Genomic DNA, 15,586 nt, shown 5'->3' with positions numbered 1-15,586 from the left:
AAGTTCCCACCTCCACCATAGCGCCCCCCGGTGGTGGTGAGAAATGTCCTATTTTTACTTTAAGAGGTCCTGATGTCACATACTTAACCCAATCAACTTCATTCCACTTCTAAAACATGCAGAACAAATTGGTGAACGTAGGCGATGAACGCCGTGAAGTTACGAGTAATGGCGTCCGTGTGGCGGCGTGCCGAATATTGACCATTCGCCATGAAATTACGTTCTTCCTTTTGATGGCTTTAATTTTGTCACATCATCATGAAAATTGATACACAGGTCAAGCACGACAACCTCTTACAATTCATAGGGGCGTCGCCCATGGGCCGGGCAAAATGCCTCAATAGCGCCCCCTTGAAACTTTCAAAAACCCCTCCACATAGGGGTTTTTTTGGAGTAGGGAGATGAAAATTGGTACACGTGTGACTTGCATAGACGTACAAAAAAGTCTCTTGCACCATGGGTCTACTCCAAACAGGAAGTCGGCCATTTAGAATTTTCTTCTCATTTTGGCGTGATTTCCACATGTTGTATTTGAACTCCTCCTCCTAGGGATTTTGTCCAATGCACTTCAAATTTCTTCCACATCACCCACAGACGATGCTGACCAAAAGTTATCGAAAGCTTTTCTTTATGTCTTTATGTCTTTATGTCTTTATGGGTGTGGCCGCTATGGTGCCACCATTTTGACCCTTTGCCATGGAACATCAAGTCATGATAACTCCTTCATGCTTTGCCTGATTGACTTGAAACTTCACATGTATGATGACGGTTGGCCCCTGAACACACACGACCCCTCTGTTTGTACACTGGGCGCCCCCTAGTGGATGAACAATTAACATGTCATAACTCCTTGATGCATTCTGTGAGTTTTTTTTATTTTTTATTTTTACTGTGTGATGAGTAGTTGCCCCTGCATGCACATGCCCACATGTGGTCACAAGGGCACCCACTGGCCTGGGAAGGCGGTCGCGCGGAACGAGGGCCTGTATATGACTGATTGCAGTCCTAGTTATTATTATTATTATATTTGCTGGGATAGGCTCCAGCACCCCCATGACCCTTAACTGGAGTAATCAAGTATAGAAAATGGATGGATTATTATTTGCCTTTATCAAGGAGGTTATGTTTCACCCATGTTTGTTTGTCTGTTTGTTCTATTTGTTAAAGGAAGTGAAGCAAAATATCCTGGATTAATCAAATCCACAAAAAATGTAATGGTTTCCGCCTTGACCCATACCCCACCCTTTAACCAACATTCAAGAAAATCACTTCAGGAGTTTTTCTGTAATCCCGCTGACAATCGACAAATGGACACAAGTGAAAACATAACCGCCTTAGCGGTCGCAATAATACACTCAACAAAAATAAAATGCAGCACTTTTGGTTTTGCTCCCATTTTGTATGAGATGAACTCAAAGATCTAAAACTTTTTCCACATACACAATATCACCATTTCCCTCAAATATTGTTCACAAACCAGTCTAAATCTGTGATAGTGAGCACTTCTCCTTTGCTGAGATAATCCATCCCACCTCACAGGTGTGCCATACCAAGATGCTGATTAGACACCATGATTAGTGCACAGGTGTGCCTTAGACTGTCCACAATAAAAGGCCACTCTGAAAGGTGCAGTTTTATCACACAGCACAATGCCACAGATGTCCCAAGATTTGAGGGAGCGTGCAATTGGCATGCTGACAGCAGGAATGTCAACCAGAGCTGTTGCTTGTGTACTGAATGTTCATTTCTCTACCATAAGCCGTCTCCAAAGGCGTTTCAAAGAATTTGGCAGTACATCCAACCAGCCTCACAACCGCAGACCACATGTAACCACATCAGCCCAGGACCTCCACATCCAGCATGTTCACCTCCAAGATCGTCTGAGACCAGCCACTCGGGCAGCTGCTGAAACAATCGGTCTTGCATAACCAAAGAATTTCTGCACAAACTGTCAGAAACCGTCTCAGGGAAGCTCATCAGCATGCTCGTCGCCCTCATCGGGGTCTCGACCTGACTCCAGGTCGTCGTCGTAACCGACTTGAGTGGGCAAATGCTCACATTCGCTGGCATTTGGCACGTTGGAGAGGTGTTCTCTTCACGGATGAATCCCGGTTCACACTGTTCAGGGCAGATGGCAGACAGCGTGTGTGGCGTCGTGTGGGTGAGCGGTTTTCTGATGTCAATGTTGTGGATCGAGTGGCCCATGGTGGCGGTGGGGTTATGGTATGGGCAGGCGTCTGTTATGGACGAAGAACACAGGTGCATTTTATTGATGGCATTTTGAATGCACAGAGATACCGTGATGAGATCCTGAGGCCCATTGTTGTGCCATACATCCAAGAACATCACCTCATGTTGCAGCAGGATAATGCACGGCCCCATGTTGCAAGGATCTGTACACAATTCTTGGAAGCTGAAAATGTCCCAGTTCTTGCATGGCCGGCATACTCACCGGACATGTCACCCACTGAGCATGTTTGGGATGCTCTGGACCAGCGTATACGACAGCGTGTACCAGTTCCTGCCAATATCCAGCAACTTCGCACAGCCATTAAAGAGGAGTGGACCAACATTCCACAGGCCACAATTGACAACCTGATCAACTCTATGCGAAGGAGATGTGTTGCACTGCATGAGGCAAATGGTGGTCACACCAGATACTGACTGGTATCCCCCCCAATAAAACAAAACTGCACCTTTCAGAGTGGCCTTTTATTGTGGACAGTCTAAGGCACACCTGTGCACTAATCATGGTGTCTAATCAGCATCTTGATATGGCACACCTGTGAGGTGGGATGGATTATCTCAGCAAAGGAGAAGTGCTCACTATCACAGATTTAGACTGGTTTGTGAACAATATTTGAGGGAAATGGTGATATTATGTATGTGGAAAAAGTTTTAGATCTTTGAGTTCATCTCATACAAAATGGGAGCAAAACCGAAAGTGTTGCATTTATATTTTTGTTGAGTGTAACTGGTCCTTTTCTGGATGGATGACATAAAACTCAAAAATGCTTCAGTGAATGTAGTTAAACATTGTCAGGACACTGCTACCAATCCTACGACGGTGTTTTAGGGCCACATAGAATTTTTTTTTTAGACTTCAAGAATAAAGTCGTAATATTATTCGAATAAAGTCGTAATTTTACGAGAAAAAAGTCATAATTTTATGAGAAAAAGTTGTAATATTACGAGAATAAATTCGTAAATTCACGAGAATAAAGTCATAATATTATGAAAATAAAGTCATAATATAATATTTTGACTTTTTTCTTCACTCTGTCTGAATGTTGGACTGTTGTCTTTCTGTTTCTTAATGTCACTGGGTGCTGGTTCCTGGACAGAAATGCTTGACAAGGAAATGCTAGTTACTTTTCAAAAAAATTAAAGGAACAATTTTAAAACACATCAGATCTCAATGGGGGGGGGGGGGCATGCTGGATATCTTTCCTGGTGTAGACTAGGTAATGTGTTAGGAATGAAAGGACACCACATTGGTTGATGGAAATGAAAACTGTCAACCTACAGATGGCTGAATCCAAAGACGCTCGGAAAATCAAATCAAACAAATGACGCAACAAGCTTTTGCCAAAATTTCTTTGCAGCAACTCCAAATGGTATTCAGTAGCTGGTACAGCCCCCATGTGTTTGTATGCATGCCTGACAACATCGGGGCATGCTGCAAATGAGATGACAGATGGTCTCCTGAGGGATCTCCTTCCAGATCTGGAACAGGGCATCACATAGATCCTGAACAGTCTGAGGTTCCGCCTGGCAGGGTTCTATGATCTGAAACATAATGTCCCAAAGATGTTCTGTTGGATTTAGATCAGGTGAGCATGTGGTTAGTCAATGGTATCAATTACTTCATCCTCCAGGAACTGTCTGCATGCTCTTGCCACATGAAGCTGGGCATTGTCATGTACCAGGAGGAACTCTGGTCCCACTGCACCAGCATAAGGTCTGACAATGAGTCCAAAGGTTTCATGCCGATACCTACTAGTACTAATCTCAGCAGTGGCCTTCCTGTCTCTGGGTCCTTTGCCTTTGAGGTTGAGAGATGCCTGGGAAAAGCTTATGAAGTCGTGAGTTTGCTGAACAGAGGTGTTTGGAGATGCCGATGTCTATGCAGGAGAACAAAGGTCCAAATCTGTAGGTTCCTGGTGCTACTTGTTTAACTGTATGGTTGTGTGACTTGGATGACAACCAGTGATTTCAGGCAATAACTGGATGCCTTTGGTACTGGGTCTCTTCAGAGGAACCTTGGGTACCTCTGGATTTACATGTTGTGAAATGAATGGTTACCTAAGAGAACAAAATGAAGAGTATCATTTGCACTGTGAAGGACCATGATCTTTGAGATTTTTGCCATGTGGTGTTTTTCTCTGGGCATGATCCACAGGTGCCTGAGTCTTGATGATGCCAGTGGCTGGACAAGGCAATGCTTCACCTGGCAATGGTTCACCTGGCTGTGGCAGGTAAATGGTTATTTTTGAGATGCAGGAATGAAGCAGCTGTCTGTCTGGATGGTTGCCAACCAGGACCCCAAGGCAGTTCCATGGTTTCGTGGATAAAGTGTGGCACCAGCGCATCTTCCCAGACTTAACTTGACTCATTCCTACAGTTAAGCTTCCAAAACATTCCAAAAAAGTGGGGAAGCTAAAGAAATTACCACTTTGTAATGGTGACATTGCTTCTTCTAAATTGATTGCAGGTGTCCATGCGAGTGTGAATGAGTTTATCTGTCTACATGTGGCCCTCCCATTGAGTGGCATCCTGTCCAGGGTGCACCCGGCCTCTTCCCTTATGACTGCTGGGATAGACTCTAGCAGTAAATGGGTATCGAGAATGAATTAATAATTTCTTATTCACAATCTTGTCATTTAAAAATTATTTATCTTCTTTATCTACAAGCCTCATTATTCTTCCCTTGTTGGATTTATGGTGTTCCAGTGCAAATAAGTATCACCTTTAACTCCTTAAATTAATTTTCTTACATGTACCAAAGTTGGCAGTTAATGGAGCAATAATAGATTATATTACAAATTAGAGAGAACTTTATTGATCCCTTGGGAAGACTCCCTCAGGGAAACTGAGGTTCCATCAGAATTGTATAGCAGCACAGAGGGTAAGAAGCACACAGAGCATCAAAAGTGAATGTAAAAAAAAAAACCTTTGATCTATGACCTTGAAAACTTAATCAGTTCTTGCCTATCAGGATGTGAATCTTCAGTAAAAAGGTCATAATGACGTATGAAAAATTGTGCGCTCCAGGCTGTTCACAAACAAACAGACAAACAGGCAAAAACATAACCTCCTCCAACTTCATCGGTGGAGGTAATAAAGTAAATAAAGGTCAGTTCTGCTGACCAGGCGGAGAGTGAGTCACCCAAACACAAGCTGATGTTTGTGTTGTTTCTACTTCTGTTGTGTTGTGAAGCTTCACAAAGCATTTTTTATGCTTGTGTGCATTTTGTGAATTTGCAGCAGACACCTTATCAAATTAAATTGCTGGATGTGCTGCAAGTTATATTTGCTTGTGTTCCCTGTGTTTGCAAGCTTTCTGAAATTCAATTTGCAAAATGCTTTTGATGCATCGACCTATTATTACATTGATGCAATTTTTTTTTTTGCATTTGTGCTTTGTGCTTTTGCTTGTGCTATCTTAATTTGGAAATGCAGAGAGACAAAACCTCACCTTAGTGCTGCGCCGCTTCACATCATACAGACAAAAACACTGTTGTGACATTATGTATTTAAATAGGATAATTAGCTCCATATTGACAACACAGCAGCCAAAGTGAGCTTTGCAGAAGTCATTTATGTGTAACTTAAACATGCATAGCAGGAACAATATTTAAACACATCACAAAGGTTTTTTTTTTTTTTTTTTGGTTTTTATTGCATGTAGACTTTACACTGACAATTTGAGGAGCAAAGAAATAATCCACATGGTCTCTTTCATGATAACCACAAAGCTGCAGGCATGTGCTTTTTAAAGAAAGAACAAATTCTATCCAAATCAAGCCTGTCAAGCAATTCCTATATAAAAACTCTGCTTCTTAGACAATTCATGTTTCAAACGTGACTCACTGATGATGTCATAGAAGGTCTGCAAAGTCAGCATTTTGTACAAATCAGTCTAACTCCCACAGACAAGTTCTAATTTATTTGTATTTAAATTTTGAATAATTACATTCTCTGGTGCAAGTTCTGAAGGTGCTGAAGTATTTTTTTTTTGAAGTAGGCAGACCAAAAATGGGGAAAAAAGGAAGTTCAGGCTGCAGCATGAGAGTGATGTCAAACCCAAAACAGCCGGTGAGCTCATTTTCACCCGTTTTGTGGCAGAATGTTCCAGACGCTTTAAGCGAGTGCGATTTGCACTGATGAGACCATTAGCACAAGGTTCTATTCTGAATATTCTGCCTGAAAACCATTAAATGTGACTTGTGGAAGTGTGGAATGGTTCACCAGATGGAACTGACTATCACATTATTTCTTACTAAAGGCAATTTCCACCAGTATCGTGAGCAGAAATAAAAAAAACACTTCCAGCCTTGTCCCACGCTGAATAACAGCCGTGGATGTCGGCTTTCGTAGGAAAAAAAAAGAAGAAAAACTAAGGTTATATCCTTTCAAAACAGGCATTTTGCCTCTTTTACACTCGGCACAATATGTACTGATCCAGATGGTGCTCAGCAGTCTGAAATTAAAATCAGCCTGTTGCATAACCAGATGAGTTATTCGACAAAGAAAAAGACTGAGCCTAAAAAAAACCAAAAAAAAAAAAAAACCAAAAAGTTCCCAGGCCAGATGACATAGTCAGCATCCTGTTCCTGTGAAGACACAGCAAGAATGTCCACAGTGAAGAACATATCAAAGTGCAGCTCATGATACATACGGCAGAGTGTTTCCGGTGTCGCCGACCGAACGGTCCCCCCCTAAAAATTGGTCCACCTTTTGCATCTGCGCATGCGTCATTGGCCGCGGTTCACGAATTAAAATCTCGTTTCTGCTTCAAACTGCACTCCAGTCATCATCTATCTCAGCGACAGATATCTGAAGCTTTAGTACAACAATCATTTCCACATAACTTCAGCATTATTTCATCATAAAAGGCGACAGAAGCGATCAGAGCGCCACGGCTAAACGAGCTGCTAGCTGATACATTCACTGCGTGTCGGTCATTTCAAAGTGCAAGGAATTTCGCAGAGTTTCTGCATAAAATGGCCTCGTTTCTACTTACAACTGACTTTAGAATGATTGAAGAGGTTTGACCGTCATCATCTGAAGGTTAATAATCCCATTAATCCATTTGATTGCTTTGGGTAAAGAGACTCCGTCTCAGAAGTGCTGCTGTGGTCCACAATGATGCATGCGCAGATGCAAAGGGTGGACCGATTTTTAGGGGTGGACTGTTTGGTCTGCGACACCGGCAGTGTTGACTTGGGAAAAGCTTGTGATTAATTCCTGGTGTCACATTTTAACCATGGAAGCATCTAAAGTTCTGACTCCTGATGGACACTAGAAGCAGGTTCCAAGAACGCTCGACATGAATCAACAGGTTTATATTCAGACTGTGTAATAACGTGTGTAACTGAGAGGATAATCGATGTAAATACTGTCAAAAGCTACTTCACTCGCATTTGTCTCAGAACAATTACCAAACATCCATCCATCCATTTTCTTCTGCTTATCCTAGGTCGGGTCGTGGGGGCAGCAGCTCAAGCAAAGCCGCCCAGACCTCCAGATCTACACACACCTCCCTCAGCTCCGCCAGGGGAAACCCAAGGCATTCCCAAGCCAGCTGAGAGACGTAGTCCCTCCAGTGTGATCTGGGATTCCCCGGGGCCTCCTCCCGATGGGACGTGCCCGGAACACCTCTCCACCGAGGCGTCCAGAGGACATCCGGAAAAGATGCCCGGGCCACCTCAGCTAGCTCCTTTCGACGTGGAGGAGCAGTGGCTCGACTCCGAGCTCCTCCCGAGTGACAGAGCTCCTCACCCTATCTCTAAGGGAGCGCCCAGCCACCCTGCGGAGGAAACTCATCTTGGCCGCTTGTACTCGCGATCTTGTTCTTTCGGTCATGAGCCAAATCTCATGACCATAGGTGAGGATCGGAACGTAGATCGATCGGTAAATCGAGAGCTTTGCCCCCCTACTCAGCTCTCTCTTCACCACGACGGTCCGATATAGCGACCGCATCACTGCAGATGCTGCAGCGAATTACCAAACATGCCTTTAAATTATTTATTTATTTTGTTTTTTGACAGTTTAAATTTGGAATAGCAAGCTCATTTACGAACTAACTGCAAACCTTCTGTTCAAATGTAACAAGATACAGCAAACGCTCCAAAGCTCGACTATATGTTTTCTTTTTTTTAGTTAATACACAAATGCTGTGTAAGTAATGAGACAACTGGAGCCAGTTCCTTTTGGGTGTGGAGGAACTGAGCTATAATCTAACTATGAACTGTAAGGAAGTGTGAACGAAACAAAAAAGAGGAAAACACACAAAGTCACTTGGACTTGTGCAGCTGTTTAAAAATAAGGCAAAAAAGATTTCTCTCTCTCTCTCTCTCTCACACACACACGCACACACACACACACACATCTTGGGTTTAACACTTCAGTGATTTTCCTGCCTGATTCGGGTATTAAACATTTTTTTGGTGTGCTGCCCACATTTTCTCATCTTTAGACCAAGATGTCCCAAAAAATATACACTCGCCGGCCACTTTATTAGGTACGCCAGATCAAGTGCTTGTTAACACAAATAGATAATCAGCCAATCACATGGCAGCAACTCAATGCATTTAGGCATCTAGACGTGGTGAAGATGACTTGCTGAAGTTCAAACTGAGCATCAAAATGGGGAAGAAACGAGATTTAAGTGACTTTGAACGTGACATGGTTGTTGGTGCCAGACGGGCTGATCTGAGTATTTCACAAACTGCTGATCTACTGGGATTTTCACACACAACCGAAAAAGAGAAGATATCCAGTGAGCGGCAGTTGTGTGGATGAAAATGCCTTGTTGATGTCAGAAGTTCGGGCCAACATCTCTGAGGACTGCTTCCAACATTTTGTTCAGTCCACTCACTCACGGGTCATGGGGGGTCGGGGGTAGCTGGAGCCTATCCTAGCAGTCAGAGGGTGTGATAGGATGCCATCATGTCACAGAGCCACATATAGACAAACAAACACACTCACACACCTACAGACAATTTAAAGTTTCTGTTGAGTCTATGCCGCAAAGAATTAAAGCAGTTCTGAAGAAAGGAGGGGGTCCAACCCAATGTCGCTGATGAACGCCCCTCAAACCTTCACTGTACATGCGTCATTTCAGAACGTCAGCAGCGATTCACAGATTATCGCCTTGTTTCTGCTGAAAACTGACTTTAGAATGATTTAAGAGGTTTTACTTTGTCATATGATGGTTAATAATCACATTATTCCCTTTTATCAGTTTGGGTGTAGAGAGTCAGACTCAGACAGTCAGACTCAGACGTGCTGCTGTGGCGCTCTGATCGCTCTCCCGTCCGATAATATTAAATGTGGAAAAGTGAATCGCTGCAAATACTTTCCAGATGCACTATATATACTTATACATTTATATCTATCTATCTATCTACCCAATATATACAGTGGTCCCTTGTTTATCGCGAGAGTTACGTTCTAAAAATAACCTGCGATAAGCGAAATCCGCGAAGTAGTCAGTGCTATTTTTTGCAATTATTATAGATGTTTTAAGGCTGTAAAACCCCTCACTACACACTTTATACACTTTCTCAAACAGCCACTAACATTTTCTCACTTTTCTCTCTTGTGTAAACACTCTCTTTTTTCTTCTGTGCGAGAAGATTATAAAAAGACACACGCAGAACACAATGCGTGTACTCTCCCTTCGCTCACTGCCTCCGGAGGTACGGATGTGGGACCCGAAAAGAATCCAAGTCCTCTCTCAGTGGCCATGGAGCTCTGCGGCTGCGGTCAACATCCGGATCAAAACAGCAAGCGTAGTCTCTGGACCTGTTGCCAGATTTGGCGCAGCTCCGCACAGCAGACAGGAGGGCGGTGTGTGGCCCACTGCTGCGTTTACCGAGCCCACAGAAAGCACATCAGAGGCAGTGAGAGCTGACCGGTGCTGTGACCGGCCCGCCTGATAAGGATGCAGAACACAATGCACTGTTAAAAAAAAGCATGCAAAATTGCACACACACACACACACACACACACACAAAAAAAAATCCACGAAACTGCGAGGCCACGAAAGGTGAACCGCGTTATAGCGAGGGACCACTGTATATGCAAAACACCAACACGGCCAGAACGACGAGAGCGTACATTATATCAATGGTCACTGAACCAGCCAGTAACGTGTAGCTCAGGCTGCCATCTTTGTTTACACAATGTAAACAAACCAAACTACTTGAACTACTTAATGTCTGTGTTCGATCCTCCTCTTGGCAGGTGTGTCACTTGGAATTTGGCCGACACCTGAGCATGCGCAGGGCATTCGCTGTGTTTCGGCTGCTTGTGTGTACGAATGGTTGTGGCGACAGGTGTACAAGGCATTTGAAGCAGCTCTGATTTTTCACAAAAGCCATGCAATTCCTCCTTCGGGCGCTAGTCGGCTACAATCGTGTTATGTGTGAAGGGGCCCTTAGTGCAGTTCAGGTTATATGATCGGTTGATTCCACTGTCCATTCATGAGTAGGAGGGCGGTGCACATTTTTTTATTTCTCCACCCTTTTCCACAACAACCAATCACAGCTCTTAGCGATGGGGTCAGATAGGAGTTTCTGTCCACTCCTTGCTCAGACTTGCTCTTAGACACCTCTTGGATCTCTCTTAGGTTACGATTCCTTGCCAGGAAATTTTAGGCCAAGTTAATAGCTCTTTGAGAGGGCTTTGAGTTGCTTCGCAGATATGGGCCCTGAGCTGCAGCTTCTCTGCTTCAAGATGGTGAACGGGCGCCCCATTGATGGACAACTGTTCTGCAAATAACAGCAAAGTTTGCATCAGCTGAATTGTTCAACAAGGTTTTGTGAGTCGAACATTGTAAGTTTGATAAGAAGTTTTCTTTTACTGACAGGGTAGTTACTGATAAATAATCAGCTTGTGAGGCCAATACACTGTATCTGTTCTGATGCAACCCTGGTAAAGTATCATGTGACCTCACTAAACGCTGGCTGAGGAGTGACACATTTACTGTGATCACGGAATACACAAGATACACACGCACACACCCAAGCAACAAGACACACCCGTAGGATACGGCCTGCAGACACACATGTGCATGCACACGCACACACACACACACACACACACACACACACACACACACACACACACACACACACACACACACACACACACACACACACACACACACACACACACACACACACACACACACACACACACAAAATCCAGTGGAATAGAAGTGTTCAGAAGTTTTGGCCCTGGACTGTGTTTATGAGACCAGCTCTAACAAAGTCTAAATCTCTCACAGGATATGAGCTGGAACAAGAGAGACAGAAAGAAAAAGAGAGTAGGTGAGCCTTACAGAAGGGCTGTGTGTTTTAAAAAAATAAACAAAAAATCCTTGCACTGCCCTGTTATTCAGATCTGACCCATAACTGTTCCAGAATGGAACTAATATTTCAGCATTTGTTGAGTGTAACCAGTTACAAACTTAAGAACACCAGGGCCCACCTTGAAATGTAAAAAAGTCTCCTGAAGTCCACCCACATAACACCTCATTTAAATCCTATGGCTTTGTTTTATTACTTTTAGTTAGATTTTAAAAATAATACTTTTTTTTTTTGGTAATTTTGAACATTTTTTTTTAATAAAATTGAAAATCAAAGATGTTTATTTTTGGTGACCTGTCCAGACCCTTCTGCAGTACCTTTGTAGTCCACCAGGAGGCCTTGACCCACGCTTTGCTTTGGTGTAAAAGCCTCGCTTTCAGCCCGTCCCTGTTGCTTTGGGTCACCACAGGGCATCTGGTATAAACTGAGTTTGAACTTAGGACCAACTCAGCTGCACTTCTGAGATCCAGCGGGATCAGGTGTGTTCAGAGCGTTTTAAGCAGCACATTATAGGGTTCATATAGGTTCGTGGTCAGACGTTGTTGATGGGTTTGCAGGGCAGTCTGTGGCGCATAAGTGTGCTGCAGTCTCGCATGGCGGTCTGCCACCTGCCATTCCTGCCCTGCTTTTAATGCAACACTTTATCCTTGCCCACTTAGGGGGTCGCACACATCAAGGGAGTTTAATTATAATAACAAGGGTGGGTTTGTTAGGTAGGGTAAGTGTGGCATGTGGGGTCGGCCCCGGATGGCTGGGGATGTCTAGGGTGCTGGGGTGGGGGGGATGGTCTGTCTGTCCTGTTCTGCCGTGGTCTCGGGACCCTACTCTGGGGCTTGTGGGGCCGTGGCCCGTTGGGGAGGTGGGTGTTGCAGTTGGGGGGGTGATGACACTGGGGGAGTGGGCGGCTGCTAGATCTCTGCGGGGTGGGATGGTGCCCTGCTCTCGCTTGGGTGGTCTCCTAATCTTGGGTTTTGGTGTTTGGGGTGGGGTCCGTGGGGAGGGGAATGAGGGGCTGGGGGGGTCCTGCTGGCTGTGTTGGGGCAGTCTCGGGCGTTGAGGGAGTCTCATGTGTTTCCTGGCTCAGGGGTTTTGGTCCCGCCCATTGTCTGGGGGCCTTGGTCCTGCCCTCGTTGGGCTTGGTGGTCCCTGCCCGGGCTTTGGGTGCGGTCATGCTGGCTCCTTGGCCCCTCGTCTCTGCCGCCGCTCGCTCCTCCTTGGGGGCGTCTCCTTGGTGTCTCACTTCATCACTTCACGGTTGTTGCTGTTGCCACTTGTCTTTCGTTCTTGTCTGTCTTTGTGTTGTTTTGGTGGTCGACCCTTCCTGATAGAAGTTGTCCGTTGGCTTTCAGTAGGATGTTGTAGGCTGATCAGGAAGGGTGGGTGGGGGTCTCACACACACACACACACACACACACACACACACACACACACACACACACACACACACACACACACACACACACACACACACACACACACACACACACACACACCACGTTCACTCACGCACTACTATCTGTCTTGCAAGAACAAATTGCATATATGTGTATTTATGTATATAAATGGCATTTACCATTACTATGTATGCAGACGGGGGGGGGGGGTTCAGAGCGGTGTGGGTGTGGCCTATTTTACAGCGTCAATTTAATTATTTAAACCTTTTACTGTCCCTGCACTTTAATCTGGTTTTGCCACCGACATTCCACGGAGCTCGGATTAAACCAAACATTCTTGCAAAATTTGGAACTCAAATAAAGAAGATGCAGATGAAAACATGACATGGAGGACCACCGTTATTGTTTTCACCACCTCACAGAGAGCAGACAGTCCTTTTATTGCCATTAGATCTTTATGATGTCATGAGAAAACATCTGTTTTTGCCTTGGTGACAATAAGACTGAGAGTTTGCAAATGAAAGAAACTGACAAACAAGCTCGTTTCAGCCTACAAGTAACTTCAAAACCACAGAGAAAGAAAGAAGTTTTTGTTTCTGCTTCCCTTTGGGTTGTGTGGCAGTTTAGCCATATTATTTTAGTTTTTGTACATAACCATATGAAGCAATCAGAAAATAATTATGTAGTTCTCTGATTTAGTGCATCTCTGTGCAGAAACAGTTTCTCTGTAAATTTCCATTATCGACTAACCATCCAACCGGTGGCAGTGTTCAGCAGACGGCATGGTATGGGATATTACATAAGCAACACATAGCTGTTATTTACATTAATCTGGGTCATCAAATTTATTTTACCAGATTTAACCAACAGGAAGAGGCCAATCTCTGCAGTTTAGTGATGTCACAAAGCAGGCTGTTAAACAAAGAGACAGCTTAAGGGTGGTGTGACCAGACACTCAGAGAGTGCAACTCCTGCTCCTTACAAGTTTAACTCGCAATTATCCTAATTAATTCTTTGTGATTCAGTGATGCTATAATGTGATTCTGTGGTTTTGACATTTGATTAATTCACAGTTGAATTACTTTATCCCCAAATAAGCCACAACCCTTTCAACATGTTTAAACCACACTGGCTCCAAACATTTTATGTTAAACAGTTATAACCTTGATGTTGACCTTTCAAGGGCATTTGAGGCCAAAAGGTCATGTTACCAACAGAAAAGTGACATATAAACTTCATATTTCATAGAAACTATTGGTGTTCCTCAAAATAGACACTCTACATGAGTTTAACCTTTCAAGGGCACCCAAAGTCAAAGGTCATGTGTCCAATAGCAAGTAGATCTATGACTGTCTATTAGTGTTTTAATAGTAACTACTGGCATATCTGTAACAAATAAAACAACAACAACAACAAAAACATTCTAAATAGTTCCTGTATAAAGGCTTTGGGTCAAAATGCCTTTTAGCCATTTCCCCCCCAAAAAATCTAATCAGTTAGTCGATTACACTAATGTTGGTCCAAATAGAGTCAAAGTTCCTCCAGTTATTTTGTTTACACACAGACAGACACACAGGAGTGAAAACATTCATTCATTTTCTATACCCGCTTAGTTCACTATTTTTAACCATAACCGTAACCCTCACCTCACCCCAAATGTCATGATACGTCATGAAAATGTAACACATTTTCATTATGAAGTAGTAGATTAAATCATTTTTCGTAATGCCATTAAGAACTGGCTTGAGATCAGATTGCATTACTCCAATGAAGGGTCACAGGGTCATAGGACAGGAGGCGGTGTACACCCTGGAAAGGACGCCAGTCTGTCGCAGGGCCACATATAGACAAACAAACATCCACATCCTCATTCACACCAACTGTCAATTCAAAGTTTTGGAAGTGGGAGGAAGCTGGAGCACCTTGGAGGAAACCAGTGGTGGGCACAGTTCCGCTAATCTCTAATGATCAAAGCTAACATTTTCATTAGCGGATTAGCTTTCCAGATAACTTTGAAAACCATCTGCGGACCAATTAGCTTCCGATAGGTTTAGTTCCGGTAACTTTTAGACCGCTAACATATTTAAAAAATCAATGATTTTAGTGCCTGTCTGTTAGATGTTTTTTAGCAGACAGACAGCCATGAACGATAGAGCTCTATCCTCTGCAGGCAGAGGAGAGTTGACTACTAGAGCGAAAGGAAGAGGAAGGGAAGAAAAAAAAGATAATTTCTCTTCACACCATACAGACCTGCTGGCCATGTCACTGGAGTCTTGCACAGGCAGACAGTTTTGACTTATGGTTATAATTTTAAACAAACTAATTGCGGACAAGTTATTGAAATTAACATCACGCCTGTCATTTTACAAAGTGAAATATTAACGATATGTTTTAAAGTTTTAAAGTAATGCACTAATTTTGAAGGTTTTAGTATTTAGACACACATGCTGCATTGCATTATGGGTAAATTAGTTTCCTGTCAGATGGCCGTGCTCATGGCAGTGTGAGCAGCCACACATTCGCTAAAAGTGATGAAGGACTTAAACAGAATTTTCAGTTTTCAAATTGCCTTTTTTTACAGATGAAAAAAAA

This window comes from Thalassophryne amazonica, chromosome 14, assembly GCF_902500255.1.
Source record: "Thalassophryne amazonica chromosome 14, fThaAma1.1, whole genome shotgun sequence".
NCBI classification, from domain to species: Eukaryota; Metazoa; Chordata; class Actinopteri; order Batrachoidiformes; family Batrachoididae; genus Thalassophryne; species Thalassophryne amazonica.
This window is presented reverse-complemented; position numbering follows the sequence as displayed.